The sequence below is a fragment of the Rhinopithecus roxellana genome, chromosome 15, assembly GCF_007565055.1.
Source record: "Rhinopithecus roxellana isolate Shanxi Qingling chromosome 15, ASM756505v1, whole genome shotgun sequence".
In the NCBI taxonomy this organism is placed as follows: Eukaryota; Metazoa; Chordata; class Mammalia; order Primates; family Cercopithecidae; genus Rhinopithecus; species Rhinopithecus roxellana.
The window spans coordinates 103,394,234-103,412,222 of NC_044563.1; the positions used below are offsets into that span (position 1 = coordinate 103,394,234).

Genomic DNA, 17,989 nt, shown 5'->3' on the forward strand with positions numbered 1-17,989 from the left:
AACTAATCATAAGGAGATGTTTCTTTATTGTATTTTGTCTGGTAGATTTCTTTATTCCAAGATTTATAAATCAACCCCTCACTTGTTTCTTGTGTTATAAAGATGGAGAGTTTACCTAACGTTACATGTTGGGGAGGTTGGTGCCAGTGGATGCATAGTGGGAAATTTCTTAAACAATTGTTGGAACAAAAGCAAGAATGAACAAAAGTTCTATGCAGCAGATGCCTTGATGCAGCTCTCTGTCTTTTGCCCTGATACTTTATGAATAGTGAACATGAAAGTTTGCTACTTTCTCACCTGTGTTATTGGTCCTCCTTATAAATAGCATCTAGCTATGTATGTGTAGATTTCCAAGTTTTCTTTGGATGAATTTCTAAGATCCTCAGTCACATTGGAGTTAAGAATTGTATCATGTATACTATTATGCAGTTTTCCACTTTGTCATGACAAAATGGGATAAAAAATATAAGAAAGTGTTTTTAAATTATTAAAACTATATGCTATGGTAGGGTGAAAGTTGACTGTAGTTTTAGAACAGGAAATAATGGTATTGAAAGTGCCAAGAAGGCTTAAAGGCTGTTTTCTTCACCTGAAACTTTGCTACCTTTCATTCCTGTTCTTTATGCCACATGGTCAGAAAAATAAGTCCTTATAGGTTTAGTCAATGGGTATTTTTGATGTAATGAACATCATTTAAGTATTCACTGTATCTAATAATGTGCGCTTGAGGTTTAAAGCCTGAAGATAGATCTGTGAAATATAGTGATGCCTTTCACTAGTATAAAATTTAATCAGGGTAATATGCTTATGAAATTACATACAGCTGTGCATTCTTATGGTGACAAGAAGAATGAGAATGCAATGTATTCAGAGGTTCAGAGAAGATGGAGACTGTTGTGAATTAGAAGGGTCAGGGAGACCTTTCTTGACAAGATGAAGTTTCAATTTGGACCTGAGAGATGGGTAATCCATACCTGTGTCACTGCCCACCTTCTAAAAGTCAGGAAATGAAAAACCTTGATAATAAATTGTGAAATTCTAATTTAAAAGTTATTGACCTCTGGAATCTGCAGATCAAATAATTGGTTTTTTGTACAACTGCCTTATTTTATTTCCATAGAATTTATATTTTCTAAATAGGGTCCCTCTCAGGAGAGCTTTTTCCATGAACTGTATCATGAAAGTAGCATGCTGTCTCAAATGTAAAACAAAAATCATTACACATTAAGGAATAAACATCTTAGAGCAATCTTGTTTGCCGAGGACCTCTTTATTAGTATCTTTGTATGCTCATTAGTGCTGCTACATGCAGAGCATAGATACTAAAGATACTAATGTTTATCCTGCATTTAAGGAACTGATTTTATAACCATACAGGGGCCAAATAGGTTTCAAAGACCTGGACAAAATAAGAGAGAAAGAGAGAGGAGAGAGAAGAGAGAGGAGAGGAGAGAGAGAGAGAGAGTGTGTGTGTGTATGTGTGTGTGTGTTTGGTAGTAGACAGAGGTGTGTGTGAGGGACAGGAGAGCTATTCAGTGATGCCTTAAATAAACCAGTGATTCATAAGTACAAGAAGTTTCAGATGCCTGATTGTGACCAACATCTGTGTGAAGAGCTGCAAGAGCATCCAAGAACACTTGGATTGGATCATGGGCAAGGGTGTCTCTCTTGGAGTGTCTTGTTGGACCTCTACCCATCTGTTTGCTTCAACCAAATCATATATATATATCCAGTGGGCTTTGTATCAAGTCAGTCTCAGTAAGTTATTTACATTTGCATTGCTGAAGGGATACCCTTCAAATATAGCAACATCTTAATTCTAATAAAAGTAAAGACAAGATTAAAAGGTTGAAACCTTAGAAAAAGAGCATGCTTGACCAAAAGTGCAAAAGGGTTAGAACTTCTAAATTACTGTCATTTCATAGTAAATGTTCAATATAAAATTAGTAGGGGGAAAGAAGAGAAAGTTTTAAAGGTAGCTTTTGAAGCCAGTCAGCCTGCTTCCTACGTTCCCAAAACAAACCCTGAAAATATTTTATTTTTGGGGAAAGTTGTGTGGCCTAAAGAGATTAGACCTTGGAGACAAAAGACTTGGGGCCCAATATGTAAATTAACTAGTCATTTACATTGCTAATTTCACCATTCTTAAAATAAAAATAATAATGTTCACCTTGTAAGATGCCTTGTACAGTATGTGCATCACACACATGAATTAAATTAAAAATAGCTAACTTTTTTGAGCAATTTGTGGTGAAAAATAATCTCATATATCACAGATATAAACTTGTTTAACCCTTAGAGCAAATTTTGAAATAATTATTATACCCATTAGAACAGATTGTACAATGGAGGCACGAAGAAATTGTTTTCCCCAGACTTATAGAGTCAGGATATAACAGCCAGAATTTAATCTGAGGCAGACTGATTACAGAGCATAAACTCCCAGAAATTAGGTGCTACTCAATAAACAATGATTGACTATGTTTTATTACTCCTAGTCTTCTTGTCTTATTGAGGTACATTACATCTGATCTTCTTAATCATACCTTTCGAAATTCTTAATTTAGCATCTTCTTTTAGAATCATCACCTTTTAATGACTAATTTTTAATAGGGGATTCCCTTATGGTAAGACTTGGTGCATAAGATTATGATATTGTCCAAATGCTCCAGAGATTTAAAATGCAAATTAGGATATTTAAGTGCCAACATATTAATATTTCTATAACCCTAGGCAACAAAATTGGTATCTGTACAATTTATGTATGCAATACACTGTGTGTAAAGTCACACTGTTGACCTATTTTCCACAAGCCTGCATTGATGTTTAAGTCCTCACTATCTTTTTGCACCAAGAATTTTTTTTTTAAATTTTCACTCCTATTTCCCCCAACTTGCCAGATCAAACTAATAAGCACAAAATAGCAGGCAGTTCACATTACACAATGTGCGTTTTGGCATTGAACTCAGTTGTCTCATTTTAGATGATATGTCTCTAAGTAGTATCCATTTTTTTATTTGGAAAGAGTTTTGGAAAATAAGCCTTTCTTCTTTTATAGCTTGTTATTTGAGAATTTAGCAGAAATAACATAAAACAATTCCCCATCAAAGTTTCTAGAAAATCAGTGCAGTTTACCTCCCTGCCTTTGCCCTCCAGATTTTATTATATATTTCAATGGCCTTATTTCTATGCAGAATGGTGCTGCATTATTTCCATTACTTTATGTTGCAGCTGATATTTCACCTTGTGGGAAGGATATTCGATAGTAGGAACTTATCTGGGCCCATCCTGTACTGATTCATGTATGTATTCGTCAAAAATATCACAAAGCCTTTAAAGAGAATGGAATAGATCGTATGTACAGACATGAAAAGTTGCTCGAGATTCATATTTAGTAAAAGAAGAAGCAAGTTGGAAAATTAAATATACCAGGATCAAATTTTTTATTAAAAAAACACAAAGCAAAAATGATTCCATATGTGTAAATGTGTCTAGAGAAAAATTCTGGAAGGATGTATCTCAAAATATTAACATTAGTTACCTCTGGGAAATAAACTTAGTTGGGTATGGGGAGCAATTAAGACAGGATTAAGTATTATTTGTTATTTATACATTTTTGTATTGTTCTATTTTTCGCCACTATGATAATCACTATAGTTAGAAATAAATAATTTATAGCATATTTGTTATTATAAGATTCCATGTATACACAAAGGCCAAAGAGACATCTTTGAACTCAGTAATATTATAATCTAATGGATGGAGCAGACAAGTGAAAATAATAATCATAATACAAAGTAAAATATGTCATCCATTCTATAAGACTGTTGCACATATATTTGAAAATTCAGGGAAATTACATTTTAATGTGAATATGAGGGAAATAAAAATAGATAAATGGCATCTGGGTAGGAAAGTAAGGGTTTTCTAGTAGCAGAGAGCATTGTTTAACTTGGAGGAATGTCTGTCATTTTTCCTTCATGTTGTCAGTTTCCTAGAACACGGTAGGTGCTCAATAAAATGGGTTGTAGAAAAAAGAAAAGAAGAAAACATAATGGAATGATCTTCTGATTATAGAAGTTTAGAGCTGGGAAGGATGTAGGAGTTACCTCCTTTCATGTCAGTGTGCTTATGATTCTGAGGAGGGGTGGGTGGGACCTTGGACACCTCACTATAGTTCTACCCAGAGAAGTTTTTATTTCAGTCCCTATACTACTAGAAAGTTACAGACCTGAAACAATCTTAATCGTTTTAGCTGTGAAAAAAAAAAATGAAGAGAGGTGAATGTTTTCCTCTTATTATATAAATAATTCATAAAACCCACGAACCTGTGTTCTTAGGAGTTTACAGTTCATAGTAGCATTTCTTCAATGAATATAAGTCCAGGTAAAACAGCTAATTTGCCCAAAAATATGAAGCTTGAAATATTTTTGAATATGGGGTATGTTGAGGGAGAGTAAACAACTCAGATTAAATAGAACATGTGACTTATACTGGGGAGTCATAAAAGAAAATCCAGGCATTCCTCTGAGCCATTTAAAAAGAGCAATGAGAAGTGTACTTATCAAGAGGCTTCACAGGTGATGAGTGACTTCTACTTTTCACCAAATGAAGGAAGAGATATCAGTTCTAACTTCTTGCTTGAAACAACTGAAAGGAAATGAGGACAAAAATACTCAACACAATGGTAGTCAAGATATTGAATATTAAATTGAGAAACAATGAGAGACAATTATGGAGGGAAACAAATGAAGACCCTACCACTGTTCCAGCTTATTGAGAGACTTTCCAAGCCCTAGTCTGAGGAGAGGGGACACATTAACAGAGCTGGGAGTTCAGGGAGGCCACAAGGCTGGAGTTTGCAGGAGAAGGATATCAGAGAGGGGAGAGCTGTAGAGAGAGAAGAATGAGGGGAGTTGAGGATTGAAAGAGAGTGAGAGAGAATGAGAGAAGAGAACTCCAGAGATCTGTACATGTTCCTCCTCAGCTGTTCTGGTGACCTGTGAGAATGCCTGAAAACAAAAACAAAAACAACAAACAAACAAACAAAAACATGAGTATGGATTGGACTGAGGAGAAAAAACATCCTAAGAATAGAGAAAATAGTGCCCTGCACTCACTCTTTGGTTAGGGAGAATTCCTATTCCCACCAGCCAGAGTAGGATATCTCATAATTCACTAGGCAACAGGTAGCATATACAAAAGAGACTTGCCTCAATAGAGACAAAATTAGCCCTGAAATAGGCACGTCTGTGTTATCAGCAAACAAAGTTTAAAAGCAAGACCTGAAAGGATCAAATTAGTTTTACATAACTTTACTGCATCCCGGAACAACAACAGCAAAACCTAAAATTTGTTAACAAATATTTCCCACTTCTCAATTTTTATCATAAAGATATTTTGCAAATTTGTGCATCACTTTACAATTGGGAATCAAATATTTTTCTAAACAAAACTAATTAGAAGCCAAAACTTTTAAATATAAAAATAGTCATACATGATTAATATGTATAATTCAGGACATCTTTAATATTCAAAATATTACACTATTAGCCCATATTTCCAAAAGTTAGTCAATGAATTAATTGATAAGGAGCTTCCTCTGATTAAAAAATATACTGCTTCTGCCTTAACTTTGTTTTTACCCAAAAGTCATTCAGGGGCAGCTGTTTAATTTGTATGTAATTTTGTGGTTGTAGGAGATCTTTTTGGTATTGATTTCTATTTTTATTCCACTGTGGTCTGATAATATGGTTGGTATGATTTGAATTTTTTTGAATTTATTGGGACTGGCTTTATGGTTGAGCATGTGGTCAATCTTGGAGTACGTACCATGTGCAGATAAGAAGAATGTATATTATGTGGTTGATGGATGCATTGCTCTGTTAGATGTCTATTAGTTTCAATTGCTCAAGTGTCAACTTTAAGTCTATAATTTGTTACTTTTATCTCTCGATGGCATCATTAACCATCAGCGAAATGCAAATCGAAACCACAATAAGGGATCATCTTACAGCAGTCAGAATGGCTATTATTAAAAAGTCGAAATACTTTTATTTTGGTCGGCAAGGCTGGCAAGGCTGTGGAGAAAAGGGAATGTTTATACACTGATAGTGATAATGTAAATTAGTTCAGTCATTGTAGAAAGTGGTTTAGAGATTTCTCAACCTAAAACAGAACTACCATTTGAACCAGCAATCCCATTACTGGGTATATTTCCAAAAGAAAATAAATTTTTCTACTAAAAAGACACATGCACTCATATGTTTATAACAGCACTACTCACCATAGCAGTCATGGAATCAACCTAGGTGCCCATCAGTGGTGGACTGGATAAAGAAAATATGGTACATGTATACCATGAAATACTATGCAGCCATAAAAAAGAATGAAATTATGTCCTTTGCAGCCACATGAATGCAGCTGGAGTCCATTATTTCAAGCAAATTGACACAGGAACAGAAAACCAAATGTTTCATTTTCTCACTTCTAAGTGGGAACTAAACATTGAATACTCATGGACATAAAAATACTGACAATGGACACTGAGGACTACTAGAGGGAGGAGAGCAGGAGAGGAACAAGGGTTGAAAAATTACTCTTGAGTACTATGCTCACTTCTTGGGCAACAGGATCATTTGTATCCCAACCCTCAGCATTATGCAATATATAAATGTAACAAACCTACACATATACCCCCAAATCTGAAATAAAAGTTGAAATTACATTTTTAAACCTAAGACTACAAAAAATATTGCGGGTTGAATTTTTGAAACTTGTATTCATATGTATGGATTATCGAATGTTTCGGAACCACACAAAGTTTCCTGAGATTTACTTGGAGGCTCCGATGGTGTAGTTCTGACTGTTTGATAAATGTCCATTAAGGACAGCTTCCCTACCAGGAATATACAGGAATAACAAACTCCTTTCCCCATGGATGGTGGATTGCTAAATCACATCCATTGCTCCTCCCTTTTCAATGATGTAGAAATTATGGGTTACACTGCTGATTCTAATTAACAGCAAAGATTTATGTTGACAAGACTTGTCAGCGAATTTGCATTCACCTTCATGTGACTGATACCAATTTTATGAGTTTTAAAATTGGAGTTGTAAGGACTCCAGTGGATACTACATATTAAGGGATATGATTGTGTTCAAATGTTCATTATATTTAGGAGTACAGACAGTGTATTTAAATGTTATGCTTTAATTCTATGGTAAGTTAGTGTAAATTGATAGTCAATATAAATTGATGATTGTTTTAAAAACAAACAACATGCTCATAGGTGGGAACTGACCAATGAGATCACCTGGACTTGGGAAGGGAAACATCACACACTGGGGCCTATTATGGGGAGAAGGGAGCGGGGAGGGATTGCATTGGGAGTTATACCTAATGTAAATGACGAGTTGATGGGTGCTGACGAGTTGATGGGTGCAGCACACCAACATGGTACAAGTATACATATGTAACAAACCTGCACGTTGTGCACATGTACCCTAGAACTTAAAGTATAATAATTAAAAAAAATTTTTTTAATAAAAAAACAAAAAGCAGAAAAAAAGTATTAAAGATAATAATATATAAAACTTTTATCTCTCAACTTGTCATGATGTTTTTCATTTGCTATCTAATCTTATTCTAAATAAAATATAACATTTTAAATTAAAGAAAAAAAAAAAAACATGTTTCACTGGCTGATTTGTTAGGGTTTGGCCAAGACAGAAGAAAAACTGCAAAGTTGAACACCACTTAGGAGAGCATGACTGTTACAGCAGAAAAAATGAGCAGAAACACAGGATTCAACTTGCATAGTGGCATGAGAATACATAAGCTGGAATGAATAGGAAAGATGTAGAAGTCTATAGTTTTATAATTTGTTTTCTCTTGTTATTGGCAAAGTATGAGCCAAATGTCAAGTGTTGTTAAATGTTAATATGTGGGCCAAGATTACCAGAAATTGGAAAACTGTTTTGACTTATACTCTAAGACCATGCAAAATTGCCTTTCCTGCAGCATTATTTCAGGGTAAAAATGATCAAACCTACCAGATGTTTGCGGAATCATCTCGAGGACTGGGAGCTTACTGTTTCTAATCCTCCCTCTGCATTGCTAAGCTTTCCAGAGGTGCAAAAAGGCATCCACTTCAAGAACCCATGTCACTTCATCAGTAGAGAGCTTTTGGGAGATAGAGGTCCTAGCCAAATTGCGCAGAGTAGACTTGTTAATAAAATTAGCAAACTTCACATTATTTCAGTCTGTGATTTTTTTTAATGACAGAAGCATTTTCTTTTTTTTTTTTTGCCTCCTTTCTGGTGAAGCTGCAAAAATGTATCTGTGTTTTGCAAGTCTTGCAGATTTATAATTTTCTGTATTGGATGTGAACCCCTTAACTGGGGTGGTCAGAAAAATTATTCTTGAAAAATACAAATCTTGCAATTGAAAGATAAGGATACAATTTCTTTTCCTCAAGCTCTATGGTGCAAATATATTGCTAAGGCATCTGTGAATGTTTTTAGCTTGGGGGTTTTTAATGCAAATATTAGTGATGAAATCTTAACTCTTCATAGGTTATCAATAAATACACTTTTATGTATTGATCGAATTGTCTTCTGACAATTTGTTGGTTTTGAAAATCGTTTTCTGTTATCCATCCAAGAGAAGCTAACATTTCTGGAGTAGTTAATAGATGTTAGACGTAATGATGCATATTTACCTTCCGTATTTAGGACAACCTTAAAATAATCCTATTCCAATTAAGGGAACTAAAGCTTGGTGAAGTAGTATTTTGACTAATGAGAAATATGCCAGAATATGGATTAAAATCAAGTCAGTCATTTTTCTGGAAGTGGAAATAGGGAAGAGGGAGAGCCAAATGAGTCAGGGCCTTCTGTCTAATCAATGTACCTCTGACCTATCAGGTCAGGTTTCCATGGGTTTTAAACATCTGTGTCATGGTTACTCCTACTTGGAAGTTGAATGTATTCCATATAATGAAGAGAATAATGTGTGCAAATACTCTAAAGACTCTCCCGACAGGGAGATAGCCTTGGAGACAACTGCCTTCATCATTTTTTACCCCTTCCCCTTCATTGAAAACAATTTCAAATAGTGTAACACAGCTTATATTAGAATCTGTGTGGTGATTGTAATATTCTATCTAAATGAACTGAATAAAACCTCTCTTGGGGCAAACTAGGAGGTTTGGTTTAAATGATCCCTTACTCTGCTTTAAAGTATACTAGTAATACAAGGAAATCCAACCATAGCCAACAAGTGAGTTCTCAGAATTGCATTTTCTTGGCAGGTAGATGGTTTTTCTTTGTGCCGGAATGGAAGGTAATGGAGAATAGTGGTTAAGAATATGGGTTTTGAAGTCAAGCAGCTGAGAATTGTAGCACAGTACAATCATTCGTGTGATCATGAGCCAGTTATTTAAACTCAAGCATCAATTTGCTCCTCTATACTAAGGCGTGAGGGGAAATAACCTGCTGCAGAGATGCTGTGAGAACAAAATGTTATACGTGTGTAAATCACCTAACACAGTACCTAGCCTTTAGTTATTTAGACATTTCTTATGCACCAAAAGTAAGTTAAGTCTACACACATATTACCTCTCAGAGAACAACTCCATGAGATAAATGGATTTCATTATGATCCTGCATTTAAGAAAACTGAGATTCATGAAAAATATTCCTGTAGTCATACATGTAGGCCAAGATAGAAGAGCAGGTTTATGTCTACTTTCAACACTTGAGCTCCTAAATATACTACTATTTTTTCACATGATCCTGTGTCACTATGAAATAAGTAGTTGAGTAATTGCTGACATAGAAAGTTAGTAATAGGGGTTGTGGGGAGTTAAATGACATGCCTCTGTTCATATGGTTGGTATGTGTTAGAGTTAGGATTGGAACCCAGGTCTGTCTGATGTTATCTTTTCTTTATTACTAGTATCTCCATTTTCTTTACCTCTTGGAATGCTCCATCTGAATAGGCTGTATACTTCAGAAATCTTTCTACAGTGCACATCTCACAGTGTCTCTCCCAAACACTAATTCCTTCAATGATCCCACATTATCTACAGGATAAAGCCAAACAGCTTTGTATAACTCATCTTGCTCTTCCCAATCTGAATCTGACCTCCCTCTCTGGTATGCTGCATGCCAACACACTTAGGTGCATACTCCAACCCTAATACACTACTTGTAATGCCCCCACACTTGCCATTTTGTCCTGTATTTTGACATTGATTCATGCCTGAAATGCACTTGCCCACCTTGTCCAATGTGTGACTTCTTAGTCATCTTTGAAAACTGTAGCACTTTCTGAAGTTCTGGTCCATGAGTAAAAACTAACACTCCCATGACCACTGCAATGAAAGTATGTCATTTTGTCCTCTTGCTGGAATTATAATTGACTGATAGACCTAGAAGCTGTTCTTAGGATCCAGTGGGGCTTTTGCTGCTAGATTTTGTTTCCCATGAGCTGCTTCTAGCCAACAGCTGCCAATAGCTCAGTCCCATTCTTATAAAACACAGGACTTCTCTAATGTGCAACTTCAGCTCAAGGATGCCCCGTTGGCTAGCTAAACCTTTCTTGGAACTGTGCTACAGGACCAGACTCTCTCTATCCAACCTTTGCCCCTACCATTCTCCTTCACACGTGTCAGACTTTCACTGTAGTCTGAAAGCTCTCCCTTATTCGCCTGCTCATTCCCCCTTTATCCTCTACAATAATTTCTACCAATAAATATATTGTAAGTCTAATCCTGTCTGAGTGCCTGCTTCTTGATGGACTTGAGCTAATATAGCCATGACAATACCTTCTCGATCACATCCTATCACAAAATAATTCCTTTCATTTTTTTCTTATCCCCTTCTCTAAATTAAATTATAAGCACTGTAAAATCAGGAAAAATATATTGCCTTACTTAATTTATTTTTAGCATTTAGCATACTGCTTGATCCTTACTGAGTATTTAATAAATATTTGCGTAAATAAGTGCTCAAAGTATGATTTTATCTAACATGAGTTGTTTAGGTTAAAATAATCAAAACTATGTGTTTACTTCTCAGGTAGCACTGCCAATCAATGTGAAGATAGCTGGAAGTTAGCTTAGTGTTACTAATGCAAAGATTATATTTCAAAGTATTACCATTTAGTTTCCCCATGCCCAAAATATTTTCTTGAGTTCAAGTGAGTTTCCATGCTTATGATCTTAATTTAACTAAACATGAAATCTTGAAATCTCACTGAATATCTCTCATCACTAAATGAAACAGCCTTGATTAATCACTTTGAGCACTTCAGAATAATCTGTCAGTTAACCTATATTTAACATAAAATCTATGTGAGAGCATTTATTTGTAGGAAAGCGTATTCTTAGACAGCTATAAAATGAAATACCAGTTCTTAATATTTCAAGTAAGGAGTGGGATGTAGAATGTTTCTATTTATTACTGGTAAAGCCATTACAAACCTGTTTTAATCTGCATAGTAATAAAAACTATCATGACTAACATTATTTTCTCTTGATTATTTCAGGTCTTATATTTTTATTGCAACAAAAATAATTAAGTATCTCATTTCTAATTTAATTTTTTCTTCAAAATTGTACTGGTTTAACAATCTAATTTTGAAATGCCATTTCACTGCTTGACTCCAGCCAGTTCTGTTTTTTGTCCCAGTCCATTTTTCATATTTAAGATCTCTGTTGGAATTTTTAAATATATTGTCTTCCGAATGTATTATGTGATAATTCTTGTGCCATCAGAACCAGTGTCCAAAAAAAAAAAGAAAAAGATTTTGTAACGAATTCTGTCAAGCTCTTCAGGCTATGATCCCCATTCCCCAGATAAGATGCTAAGAATTAAATAAGTAAAATAATGAGATGATTGCATAATTAGTAACTGGATATGAACCCAGATTTACCTGATTTTTGACTATCTAATCTTAATTCAGTTGACTAGAGTTTTGACTAAAGTTTGAGTATCAGAGAAGTCTGTTTAATATGAAAAGCACAGAATGCTCTTCTAAGAACTTTGTAGCTTATTCTGGAGGCAATAGAGAGCTACTCAGGTTTTAAGAAGGAATAATGTAATTTGATATATGTTTGAAAAATCTATCAAAATTAGAATGTCTAGATAATGTAAAAGATGATGGTTAAAACTAGGAAAGGGGAGATCTGAAGTAAGTTACTGACAAAGTTGAAAGAGAAAGTAGTTAGGATCTTATCTAAGAATATAGGCAAGAAAGTTGAGAGGAAGAGCAGAGTGAAGAAATATCCCTAACTTCAGTGACTCAGCAGTGTGGACATTTGGTCAAATTTCTTAGCCATCATACATTGTTTCCTGCTTGTAAAATGAAGATAGTACAATATTCTTCAAAATGTTACCGTGAGCTTTAAATAATAATATACTATTCTAAACTTGTTTGGTACATACTACGTGCCTAGGCTTTTTCATGAGAACTTTATTTATTCTAAAAATTTAATTCTCACAAGAAGCCCATTAGTTCGGTACTATCACTATCACAGTTTTATGGATGAGAAAACTGAGGCACAATGAGGTGGAGTAAAAAGGGATGACACTGTGACAGTGTGAGATTCAAATAATAGCAGGTATTATATGTCTGACACGTAGAAGATGCTTTGTAAATGACTGTAATTAGCCAAGTAGACTAATGTATTTGAGAGATTGAACCAAATTGGACTCAAGTTTGTTACCGGTAATCTAGCACTTGTTGATGTGACCTAAACTCTGATTGGACCTTCATGGATGGAGCGCGGGTGCTGTCCTTGGTGCTGGTAATACAGGGGCGAAGTAAACAAACCCCTGTCATCACAGTGATTTCTTTCTGATAAAACAAATGATCTAATGGCAGGTAATTGAATGAAGGAAGCTGAGTTGGACTGTTTCCAAATTATTTTCTGCAATGCACTGTATTCTGGAAACATTTGCTCAGAAAGATGGCACGGGAACAAGGCTCAGAAACCATCTTCATTTTGCTACATTTTCAGTGAGGACAAAGGAAACAAACTGGCTTCAAATCTCGTCTTGAGCCCCTTTTCTCATGGAGTTCACTTTGGACTGTTACAGGTCCAAAGCTATATACAAAGTGTCTAGTTTCTGTTGAATCCCCAGGTCCCGAAAGTGTGCCTAAAACAGAGTGGGCAGTTAAATATTGTGTCTTGAATGAATAGATGAGTGAGTGAATTCAGGTATTTTTCACTTTTTAAGCTATTCGTCATTTACAGTAAGTTGATTTCTGAGAAAAAAATGAGTATTTAAAGATTAACTACTAACTTGTATATGTGCTAGGACTGATGGTTTTACAAAGAAGATATAATGATTTTAAAGTGTCTCTTAAGAATTATTTATAACAAACATTGAAGAGATAATTTTAGCCATTTTACTTGAGCACTAAAACCAGAGCATCTCTTTGAATTTCAGAAGTGTCATTGTGCCACCTTTTTTTAAAATTAAATCTCATTCAAAATTCATATTATAAACAACATTGTGAAAACACTAATGTTCAATATAAAAACATCATTTAGTATTACATCATAGCCAAGAAATCATGAGAAAATTATTCCATCTTCTTCCATCTAGTTTTTGTACGTGGACATATGTATCATCACAGAATAATTGTTATTTTAGAATTTCCTTTTTTCATTCACTATTATATCATAAACATTTCTATAACATTTTATAATTATATAATACTATTTTAATATCTGGATAATATTTTCTCTGTTTGTCCCAGCCCTGTGTGGTCACTCACCCACTCACATTCAGTAGATCTCTGGAATGTTATTGATTCCAGATGGTGTCTAAAATCATGCATTTGCAAGACAGAACCATTACATTGTAGCATTTTCTAGTTTGAGAAGAGCTTGAAATTTGTGCAATTAAATAATTCCCTTCATATAAGGATGAAGACACAGACATCAAGGAAGTTGTGGGAACGTGAGCAGTGTTCTGAGAAGAATGGTAGAGTGTTAGATGAAAGTTATTCAGCTATGATCTGGACCAATCACTTCACTCCTTTGTGCCTTAGTGTAGTCAAGCCTGAATCACCTAGATCATATTTTTAGGAATGTCACGTTTATTGAAGAAGAGGCAGTAGGTGGTTAAAACTAATGAGTGACATTTTCAAACACATTTATACAACACAGAATCAAAATAAGTCATATAATGTGTTTATCATAATATTGGACACATAGTACGTGTTCAACACATAGGCTTGCTGCCATTGTTATTGTTATTGTTGTTGTTGTTTGACAATGTCTCTACTTGGTGTAGTATAGGTATATTTCATAGCTGTTCCTCAGTATATTATCAAGTACAGTGAATTATCCATAGGCTTTCCTCACCCTTTGCTTGTATCTTTTCTCTGTGACAGTACAGAATCATCGTGTGCACTCATCCTAACAGAGAAAGGTCAGAGGGAGATTATGTTTCTTTTCCTGCCAGAATAACTGTTTATCAGGAGGAAAGGAACTGTCAGAACTGGAGGAAGACATGCACCTGTTCATTCATCTTTGCCCCTTTCTGCCAATGCAGGATAACTACTGAAAGAACATTCTCAAATGATGCTTTTTAAATGACTTCAAGCAGTGGTGCTTCCAATTAGATTGATATTTGTCATAACTATTTTATTGGCTCTTGGTAATCACAGAGTGAATTACTGCTATTACTCTCCAACATTACAATGAATCAGTTCACAGAATAAATTACAAAGAAGAGCAGGCTGGGTGCAGTAGCTCACACTTGTAATTCCAGCACTTTGGGAGTCTAAGGCAGAAGGATCACTTGAACACAGGAGTTCAAGACAAACCTGGGAAACATGGGAGACCCTGGCTCTACAAACAAGCAAACAACAACAACAAAAAGCTGGGCATGGTGGCGTGTGCCTCTGTCCCAGCTACTCAGCAGGCTGAGGTGGGAGAATTGCCTGAACACAGGAGTTCGAGGCTTCAGTGAGCCATGATCACGCCACTTCACTCCAGCTGGGGTGAGACTCCATCTCAGAAACAACAGCAACAACCACCCTATACACACACACACACACACACACACACACACACTCACACACAGGCACACACACTCAAGAAGAGTGAATTATTGGAGACTGAGTACTTTACAACTGAAGAATTATGCAATAAAGTGATGGTGTCTTAAGAGTACCCTAGTATTAGTTACTCTGTTTTTTTAAAAAATTTCAACTTTTATTATACTAGACATGGAGGTGCATGTGCAGATTTATTACAAGAGAATCTTGTGTGACGCTGAGGTTTTCGGTATAGATCCCATCACCCAGATAATTAGCATAGTACCTGATAGGTAGTTTTTCAACCCATATCTCCCACCCTCCCTCCCCCCTCTAGTAGTCGGCAGTGTCGTTAAAATATTTTTGTCTCTGTGCTCAATGTTTAGCTCACACTTATAAGTGAGAACATTCGGTATTTGGTTTTCTGTTCCTATGTTAATTCACTTAGGATTATGGCCTCAAACTGCATCCGTGCTGCTGCAAAGGACATAATTGTATTCTATTTTTATGGTTGCATAATACTTCACATTTAATGTACCAAATCTTCTTTGTCCAGTCTACCATTAGATATATATGTACCACATTTTCTTTATCCAATCTGCCATTGATGGAAACCTGGGTTGATTCCATGTTTTTGCTATTGCTAATAGCATATCTGCTGACAATGTTAGACAGTTACTTTGTTTTTAATTCACCATTAGTCTTCCAGATGCTCCCCAAACTTTCTCAGTTAAGAGTGATTGCCTTCTTGGAACTCTACTGTATGGACTCCAGATTATGTAATTCTAATTTCAAATTAAAATTTGTTTTTGTGTTACAAAGCTGTCTAGGTTGGCAACCCAGTTTTACCATTACTGGCTTTGTGTCCTTATGCAAATTATTTAATCATCCTATGCCTGTTTTTATATTTGTAAATAGATAGGATTATAATTGCAGCTACACAGCATTGAGAATTAAATAAAATAATACATGATGTTATCAATTAATGTAGTGTCTGATGTATAGTATGTGCTTGAAAGTGTTAGATACTGACCGGGCATGGTGGCTCATGCCTGTAATCCCAGCACTTCGGGAGGCCCAGGTGGGTGAATCACAAGGTCAGGAGATCGAGACCATCCTGGCTAACATGGTGAAAGCCTGTCTCTACTAAAAACACAAAAAATTAGCCGGGCCTGGTGGTGGGAGTGCCTGTAGTCCCAGCTACTTGGGAGGCTGAGGCAGGAGAATGGCGTGAACCCGGGAGGCGGAGGTTGCAGTGAGCCGAGATTGCGCCACTGCACTCCAGCCTGGGTGACAGAGCGAGACTCCATCTCAAACAACAACAACCACCAAAAAAACACAACAACAACAAAAAAAGTCTTATATACTATTGTTGCCATTATTAATTTTATTATTCATATATGACATATTTCTCAGGCCCCGTACATCTGGCAAATATAAATTATCTATTTTTAGATGTTAATAAAACTTATTATGGTGAAAAATAACCTATTTTACAATTCAAAAGACCCAACTTTAATATGGGGTCCACCACAAATTAATTATAATATCTGGAAATCATTGCAGCTCTGCTACATTGCAATACACATTTTTTCTCAGGACTGAGTTAGGGTTCAAACTATGCTTTATATATATAATTTGGCATTCTTTTTAGTAGTTTTTAGTACTCTGGTCACATTATTACTGATAGTCCCATTTTATTTACTCAACTCCCTTTTAAGAGTGATTGAGAATATGTTATTAGTCTAGTTTATAGCTGAGGACCTGAGAGTCAGAATGAAGTTACATTACTAGACATGGTAAAACAGGAGCTAGAACCTAAATTTTCTTAAATCAAAAGAATAAACTCATTTATTCTGTGACTTTCTAGTTATCTGAAGGAGTAAAACATCCAATATAGTTTTCTCTCCAATAGAATAGCTTGTCTTGGGAAAAATTCTAAAAATAAGTGTCATTAGGCAATTTCATTCTTGTATGAACATCATATAGTGTACATATGCAAACCTTTATTGTATACCCTACTACACACCTAGGCTGTGTGGTAATGCTCATTGCTCCTAAGCTACAAACCTGTACAACATGTTACTATACTGAAATATTATAGGAAATTATAACACAATGCTAAGTATTTATGTATCTAAAAATACTTAAACATAAAAAGGGTACAGTGAACATATGATATTATAATCTTACGAGACCACTGTCATATAAGTGGTCTGTTGTTGACTGAAACATCCATGTGCAGTGTATGACTATATTAAGCAGACATGGCTCTGTTTTGTCAGGACAGACACAGATGAAAACAATAATAAAGACACAAGATTTTCCTCTGCATCTCACAGTTGAGGAAGCTGTAAAGGGACTGAATTTTGAACCCAATACAATTAATAAATTATTTAGCAATCTACCTAGAACGACTTCATTTTTTTAATCAACAAAATATTATTTAAGCCACTACTACATATCTGTTTTGAATATATTTTGTTATTCAGGGAATCAAGCAGTAAAAAAACTAATGGAAATCCCCACACTCATGGGGTTTTCTTGCTTAGTGGGAGGAGAGCAACAATTTTAAAGTCTGTTTGTCAAAGATGTTGTATGCTAGATGGTAATACGTGCTTTGAACCAAAATTAAGGAGGGAAAGAATAGGGTCAACGTGTAAGTCATGTGTTAGTCTTTTTGAATAAGAAAATGGTAGGGTGTTGTTCTAACCTGAGACGAAATGGCAGGAAGAGAAAATTAGTGGTGGCAGAGAGCTCCGTTTAGGATATTCTAACTTTAAATAGCTTATTAGAACTCTAAATGTGTAGATCAAGTAGAGAACTGGCTGGGCTAAACTATAAATCTGTCAATTCCAGATGTATAAATGGTATTTACAGTCATAAACCTGGATTAGACCTTGATGGGAGTTAGTCTAATAGGAAATA

At 35.3% G+C, this 17,989-nt stretch overlaps 1 protein-coding gene across 2 annotated transcripts in view; it reads left to right on the forward strand.

The window, feature by feature from the left end:
- The window catches only part of LRRC4C (leucine rich repeat containing 4C), a 1,344,784-nt gene that overhangs the window by 512,342 nt on the left and 814,453 nt on the right, over positions 1–17,989 (forward strand). The gene's annotated exons all lie outside the window — the stretch shown is intronic.